Below are 8,950 nucleotides of genomic sequence, written 5' to 3' on the forward strand. Positions count from 1 at the left end.
AGGGTAAAAGAATTGATCCACTTGTACTAAAACATCCTCCATGACTCCTTTAGGGATCCTAATACTTCTATCTGACAATTCTAAGGTCATCTTTGTTGGCTTCAACTCTCCTAACCCAAGTTGTTCTTACACAGAGTAGGGGAGCAGATTCACACTCGCCCCCAAATCAAGCAAGGCATGCTCGAATTTGAATTTCCCTATCACTATGGAAATGGTCGGGCTCCCAGGGTCTGTGTATTTGGGAGGTGTAGTTGCATTCAAGATTGAGCTCACTTGTTCAGCCAAAAGGACTTTGCTATGCACATTATGCTTTCGCTTCACAGTGCATAAAACCTTTAAAAATTTAGCATATGCAAGCACTTGCTTTATGGAATCAAGCAAAGGTGTATTCACCTTCACAAGTTGGAACAATTCAAGCATTTCAGCATTACACCTTCCCTTTTGAGGAGCCTTGAGTCTCTGTGGGTACGAAATGACTATTGGATCTTTTGCAACAACTTTCTCACCCTCAATCTCTTGGAGCTCTTGCATCACCTCATTACTCTTAGATTCATGAATAGGCTCTTTGAAAACATTGCTTGAAGAGCCTTCATCATTTCTTTTTGAAATCTCTTTTTGTCGAATTTTTCTTTCAACTTTCTTACCACTTCTAGGGGTAATGGATTTAGCATGCTCCATAGTCACCTTAGAGTCACTAGTACTCGCAATACTATGTTGATCCACTGGATTAGCTTGGGGTTGGGAAGGAAATTTACCTTTTTCTTGTTGAAGTACCCCAACAGCAGTGTTCAACTTAGTAATTTGAGCTTTCATGTCCCCAATAGATTGAGTGATTTGAGAAATTGATTGACTCGTGTGGGCTATGAATTGTTGCAATTGATCTTCCAGACTTCTTTTATGAGGGGGTTGGTATGGTGGAGCATTTTGTTGCCCTGGAGGGGCATATGCTTGAGGATGATTTTAAGCACACCCTTGAGAACCTTGAATTTGATGGAATTGGGCTCCTTGCCCTTGAAAATTTGGTGGCGCATGGTGATTGAAACTTTGAGCAAGAAATGAAGGATTAGCCACCTCTTGATTCCTCTAACTAAAGTTAGGGTGATTTGACCACCCTTTGTTGTAAGTTCCAAAGTATGGATTGTTGAAGGGCCTTTTGAGTTGATTCAAAGAATTTACACTTGTCTGACCACTAATCACTTCCTTCAGAGAGGGAATGGTGGGACACTCACTAGTGGAGTGTTCGTGGGTCTCACAAATTGCACAAATATTTTCCAATCTAGGTCCAGTGGTAACCTCATTTACCTTTTTCATTTGCAAAGCCTCCATTTGCCTTGTAAGGTTTGCAATCTTAACTAACACATCGTCCTTTTCTTTAAGTTGGTACATCCCTCCTCCACTTTGAATACCAGGGTGCCTTGATGTTCCAACGGATTGAGGAGTGCCCCAAGTTTGGGCTCATTCTGCCAAAACATCAAAGTAATCTAATGCATCCTCAGGTGATTTGTTTAAAAACTCACCATTGCACATCAAGTTTATATACTAGCGATTCTTAGGTGAAAGTCCTTGCATGAAAGAGTTCATAATTTGCCAAGTATCTAGACCATGATGTGGAATGGTTTGTAGAAGCTCCTTGAACCGTTCCCACACTTGATGAAATTCTTCATTCGATTTTTCAGAAAAATTTTGAATTTGTTTGGTCAAATTAATGGTTTTTTGTGTGGGAAAAAACTTCTTCAAGAAGTCTCTTTGCATTTCTTCTTAAGATGTAATAGAATGAGGTTTAAGGGAATATAACCATGACTTAGCTTTATCCTTTAAAGAAAAATGGAAAAGCTTAAGTTTAACCATATCTTCAGGGACAACGGGGTTAGTAAGAGTTGAACAAACCTCTTCAAATTCCTTCAGATGTAAATAACGGGACTCTGAATCCATCCCATGAAATGTGGGCACCATCTTAATCATTTCAGGTCTCAACACAAAGTGGCGAGCTTGCATTGGTAAATGAATACAAGAGGGCTCACTAGACCTTGGAGGGTTGAAATAATCTCCTAATGTTCTTGCATGTTGAATGACGGGAACAATAGGGACATTTTGATAATTTGGGGCATTTTGAAAGTTTTGAAAATTTTGAAATTGTTGTGCCCCCATTCCTTCTTGGTCTTGCATATTGCGTTGATTTCCAAAGAAAGGCAGTTGCCCAACTTGACCTTGGCGAAAGGGTTGGTTGTTGTCACCCCTAGATTAACTTGAGCGAATAAGGGGTTCGCTTCTCCATATTGGGGTAGAGCATTCCTGGGAGAATGAATTGGGCCTCCATTTCCATCCCTCTCATGTGGAAGTTCTTGGTTATTTTTTGGTTCCAACGCCATTAGTCCTCTAAAGGATGAGGGTCTTCTTTGGAAATTTATGGATGGAGGAGCTTGGATGGGCTCTTCCTAGAATTCTAAGACCATAGCATGACTCTAGGTCCCAACACTCACACACATATCATATAATATATATAGGAGTGTTAAATTTTTGTTTAAATTGAACATTATAAGGTAAATTGAGAGAGCTCAGGCGATCAAACCCCTGGAGTTCGAAACTCTTTGGGCGTCCAAACTGTTGAGAAGTCAACGGTTGACTTAGGCTCTCGGGTGACTGAATAATATTGTGAACACTGTCCTCGAGCACCCGAACCCTTTGAAAGGGACATTCCACCAACTCGGGTGACCAAACTATTTAGTTCAAATTGAGCCCCGGGCAACTGAACACACGAGTTCGGGCCACCAAACATATGACCGAGCACCTGAAGTTACGAAGCAATGCTACTGACTTTGATTCAGGCCACCGAACTTAAATCTGGATTACCGAACTAATTTAAATGGGTTTTATTATTGTGTCTGTTCGGGTGACTGAACCATGATTCAGCCACCCAAACCTCGGCGGGTTAAAATTAATTTAACTGCAGTAAAAACCGATTAAGTTGGGTTAATGGTGTTTCAACTATTTGAAACTTTTTTAATAATTCCCAACAAGTCCCAAATGGTTATAATTTTACTCCTGCCTATAAATATAGGGTCATTTGCAAAAATTAGAGAATAATTATCAATTTTCATTAGCCAAAATTCTCTCTTTTCAAAATACATTCTTTGGCCAAATACTCTCAAATCTTCAATTCCTTGATATATTCTGAGATTGTGAAAACATTTTTAGAGTGCTTATGATTGCTAAGATTGCTAGAAACTCTCATTTGATTAATTGATTGTAATATTTTTCTTGGAAAGTTTTAGCTTAAGTTTATCCCACATATTTTTATTATAAATCTTGTGCTAGGATAAACTAAGTGAACTTAGGATATTTGCATTATTATTGCAAGTGTCCAATAGCTTGGATTTTGGTTGTGCAAAGATTTTTCAAACAAGCAAAACATTTTCAAATTGTGCTTATTTCATTAAGGAAAATCCTTTTGAACTAGTTTGATTATCCGATTCATATCTTTGGAATATTGATTTGCTACTAAAGTACTTTGCTTAGATTCCAAGATATTGCTTGTATTGAATACTCTTAAGCATATTACTGATTATACCATATTGAGTGTTGATAGCACAACTATTTGCATCACTGAGCTTACACTATATCTATATCTTTGATGTGTATGTAACTGCGTGTATTGAGTACATATCTGCTTTACATGAAAGCATAATCATTGTACCATGTGATTGAGAGAATACTTTTGTATTTCCAAGCGTGGCCTGAGGGGGCGGTAATCCAGTCCGGTAAGCATTGGTTGTAAAGGTTGAGGTCAGCCCTGTGCTAATTGACCTAGTTTGTTTAGGTTCCGCTCCACCCGTTTAAGTGAGCAAGTATAGTGGTAATCCTTATGCTTGTTAGCCAAGGCGGGGACGTAGGCAATTTGCCAAACCTCAATAATATTTCTGCGTATCACTCATCTTTACTGCTTTCTGGTGCATGTGTGGTTAATCAAATTGCATTGTTAAATTCTGGTACATATTATAATTGTTTTACTTTACTTGCACTAGATTGATCATAGGGTTGTGAATATACTGTTGTTAGGATAACCTAGGGCATAAATTTTAAAAGTAGCAATTCACACCTCCTCTTGGGATCACGGTAAAGCTAACACTTTGTTTGGGCTGATCACCCAGGCTTAGTTCAGCCTTCAGGCCGCACAACCCATGCCATGGCGGAAGTAAATGACGTGTTTGTCACAAGGAGTGTCTTATATGCACATCTGTTAATTTATGTGAATATGGATAATTAATAAGATAACTTCGAGGGCTTACCGAGAAAGGGTGAGTGCCCTAATAGCAGTAATGGTATTAGAGCAAAGTGAAGCTATTTGTATGGGCAGGTAATCTTCCTTATCCTCAGCTAATTGTGTATGTGAGTGTAAAATAAGAATGATTTCATAAATGGGGTTATCTACTTAGTGAACTGGTTATTTTTTGTACACTAAATACATGCTAGCCACACAATGACATTAAATTAGTCTTTCCTTTACTGAGTTGTGCCTCGCCCCTTCTTTACAAACTATCATTTCAGGAAACCCCAGGGATCATGTTTAGCTAACTAGAGGGGTCGAGCTTGTTGTATAGTTAATACATGTAATGTGTTTAGACTGAGTTTCCTTTTTGGTTGAGTATTTTGAGTTGTAATATGGATATTTGGAGACATTTATGTATAATAGTAATAAGAGCTCTGGTAATGTGTTTGGAGAATATATTATTTAATTCCATTGCAATTATATTATTATATGGTATTAGGTACACAGACGTCACTAAAGTAGCACCTCGGGCCCCACATGGCGGTTCGGGGCATTACAGGTGGCATCAGAGCTTAGGTTCGCTAGGTTCTGTAGAATTTGCAGTTGATAAATTACCAAAGTATAGGTTGAGATAAGTTAAGGATAGGAATGGGTAGTTTAGGTTGGGTTTTGGTCTGGAAGCTTGGAGGCGGAGATCCTTGATGGTTTTTTGTGCTTTTCCTAGAATGACGATTTTAGAAAAACCATGGTAAATACATTAATGGTTTCGTTTCTGGGTTGAGAGACTAGAGCTCGGAAATTTAGGTTGGGATGTTAGGGTGGTCGAGTATGTGTGTGGAGTCAGTGTTATGTTGGAGACTGATATCTGGTCGGTTTTGTGATAGAACTAGAGGAATGAATCTTTAAACTAAGAATTCATACGAATTAGTAGTTTGTTCATTTCATACTTGCTTCAATTATGATAAATTAGGAGTTTCTAAATTGGTTTCTATCCTATCTTCGGGATGGATTCTAGGGCTAATGGCATCGCAGCCGGAGAGGATAATCACGTGGATACTTCTAGTGAGGCTGATGTCGATGCTTTGATAGTGCTGTAAAGTATAGCACGACAGGCTAGGAAGGAGAACCCGAGGGACTCTAGAGAGCAGGATCAACCACTGGTTGGTCGGGGCTATACTTTTCAGCAGTTTACCTGGATGAATCCATCGGTTTCTATAGGAGGAGCAAACCCGGTCACATCTGAAGATTGGGTTCAGGAAATAGAGGAACTGCTGGGTGTGTGGGAGTGCACAGAGGAGCAGAAGGTGCGGTTTGCCACCTTTAAATTGCTAAGAGAAGAGAAGAGGTGGTGGAGATTGGCAAAGATGGTTGAGGAACATTGTCTAAGGTATACATCTATCACTTGGAGCCATTTCAGGTTTGACAAAAATTGTTAAATAATGTCAAATGAAAATATTTTAGCAAACTTTTAGAATGTAAGAACAAAAAGCATTGGTTGTGGCAAGATTTAACTTGTCTACAATCAATCAAGAAGTTTACAAAACCAAAAGTTTTTAGAAAAAGATCATTGAACATTAATCAATCTTAATCATAAAATACATGAAGACTGAGATGAGAATTACCAATAATGGGATGTAGGACTCCACCCTTAGCCTAACTTGAAATTTAGTTGGCCATTAGAATGAAAAGAAGAAATACTTAAATTAAAAACTTCCGAATGTTTACAAGGAAATGAGAGAGAGAATACAAGAAAAATGAGGTAGCTCCCCCCTAAGGCTAACACAAGCCTCTTATTTATAGGTTGAAAAACTACTACTTCCACTCCAAAACCTAACACAAACACCTTCACCTACCAAAATGGTAGTTGCACTTCTTCACCAACCAAAATGGTAGTTGCACTCCTTGTGTTGTTGAAATTTATTGTTTAATCTCGTCACCTTTCTTTTAACTCAAGTTTGGTGGCTAAACATTGTAATTTGGACTTTCTCGTGAAATGCAAATTTGTAGGTCTTGAAGTCTTCTTTGAAATGCAACCAAGTTTGCATAAATTGGAGAATTGAGTCAAAAGTTATGATCAATTTACCAAATCTGCGCAAAACTGCTACATTACTTCAATTGACCCGAATTAAAGCACTATTGGATGTTATTCAATTCTTCCAAACATCCTTCCTCACTTCATAAATTAGTACTTTGAATCCTTAAAGTCTTTGCAGCCATTCCATACTCCACCCAAAGGCTAATCAATTATTTATTGCAATTTACCTACAAATCACAAAAATCACACAATAAGTTTTATATGCATGTTACGTAGATGATTTACTTATTTCTGTGCACTAAGATGACGTATAAATGTTCATAAATATGCAATATTATGTACTAATCACTGGTGCACAAGGCCATGGTAGTTGAGGCCAATATTCAGGAGGATGAAAGAGCCACAAACCAGAAGAAGAGACCCTTGCCTCAGGGGTTTCAGACCAACACTAGTTAGGGCTCATGGAGGTAACTTGGTGATTTCTAGGGCTAGTGACCGAATACGGGATCTCAAGGCCATTAGGGAAGTTCGCAGTGTTCTATCTGTTCCATATGTCATCAGAGGCATTAGGGCAAGTCCAGGGAAGGACCAACTGTTTGTTATCGGTGTGGTGGGGTTGGATATATGGTGCGGGACTGCCGCGCGACATTGAACTATCCACCTCCACAACATCAGTACCGAGGAGGTAATCAAGCACCCCCGAGGGGGTCACCAGAATGGGAGTTGAGATTAGAAGATATCTCGGTAGTGAGAGATTTTTCTTATATATTCCCTAAGAATTTTTCAAGACCACCTCCTAATCGTGAGGTAGAGGTTACTATTAATTTAGTTTTGGGGACAACGCCGATATTTAAAACGCCATACAAAATGGCATTGGCAGTGCTAAAAGAGTTGAAGGAACAGTTGCAAGAACTATTGGATAAGGGTTTATTAGGCCTAGCGTGTAACCCTGAGAAGCATCGGTATTGTTTGTGGAAAAGAAAGATGGGTCGATGAGAATGTGCATCGACCACATATTTTCCTATTTCCATAAGTCGGCCAAAAAGTGGAGGCAATTTAGTCCTAAAATTAACAAGCTCATAGGAACGTAAGATACTAAGTGGGCAACAATTGGACTCCTATGTTTTGGGGAAATTCTTTATTTCCTAGGAAGTGATGTTATCACCATAATCTGGAAACAAACATGAGAATAAGATGTCATGGGCATCACATTGCCAAGTATTCCGAAGGATTCTGTGAACCAAATAACACCTAACAAAATCGTATTTAGTAACTTACCTAAAAGAAAAATCATAATGATACTTGGACCTTTAGCAATCTGCTATCCAGAAGGAAAACCATACATGCTAGGACTTGGAGTTTTATCTTTTCACTTTATTCTGTGCGAATCCTACTTGGCAATGGGATGCCAATTTAACTGCTTGAGCATCAATTCGGTTGGGATTTAATTTGTATATAGCTTAATTTGAAATCTTCTGTGGTGATCTACAATTGATTGTAGCTTTTGAAGCCATCTTCAGAATCTAATTCTTCTACCATTAGCAACTCTCTAGTACAAATAAATGTCACCCTTTCCTTCCTGGTCCATTTCACAAAAGATTCATGCTGCCAGATAATGTCTGTTCACTGATCATAGATGACTAAACAACTTCATTAGTATTGTATTTTATACCAAAAACCAAGACACGTGTTTATTTCATATTTGTTTAGTCACTGGAGCAAGATCATGGTTGACTTGAAGTCAGTATACCAGGGCTTAGACTTGCCATAATTGCAATTCATGTTTTTCATTGAGGATATTTTTCCAACTATATTTTGATATTCAACGTTTGCCAACATAGGTTAGAAGTTGAGTCTTAAAAACTATTTGAAGGGAGAAAAAAATAATAAAATAAAAAATAAATAAATTTAGAAACCAATTTGGTAGGAAAATGATATTTTACCCTAATTAAAAAGTGTAAGCATGTAACATTATTTTGGCATTGAAAAGGAATTCAATGATTAGAATTACAGGGAATGGTTAGAAGCTCATATAATTTTTACTCAAACAAATCACAAGCTATGATGAGAGTTTGGAAGTGCCTTTTATACATCTGATCTGACAACCAAATGATTACACACCCTGTTATGAGATGTCCTAGCAAGTGTGATCCTTGATGAGTATGAGTCATCATTACAAGTTCTATATTTAAAGATGAGGCTGACCATTGGTGGTGATCTATTGATCATTCACCTAGTTGTGTGTTTTTAAAAAGAAAGTAGAACTTGGAGATCCAAATGGACTGATGGTTTCCTTCCAACCAACAAGCTCTCATATTTGGCATCTTGAGAGCTTGTGAAAGTGTAGAATTTGGGCACATGTATAGGGTTGTAACAACAATGAAAGAAATATACAAGTTAACAAATCCCTAAATTTCTTTACCCATAGGTGATGAATTTTTAGATATTCTTTCCAAATGATTTATCGAGGCTACCTCCAAGAGGAGATTGAATTTAATATTGGTTTAGTGCTAGGAACAGAGCCTATGTCAACTGCTTCATATAGAATGACATTAATTGAACTAAGGTAACCTAAGGAGCAATTAGAAGAATTTATCGACAAAGAATTTGTTCGACCTAGTGTATCATCATAGGTTGCACCTGTGTTA

The sequence above is a fragment of the Malania oleifera genome, chromosome 11 (genome assembly GCF_029873635.1).
Source record: "Malania oleifera isolate guangnan ecotype guangnan chromosome 11, ASM2987363v1, whole genome shotgun sequence".
Taxonomy (NCBI): domain Eukaryota; kingdom Viridiplantae; phylum Streptophyta; class Magnoliopsida; order Santalales; family Ximeniaceae; genus Malania; species Malania oleifera.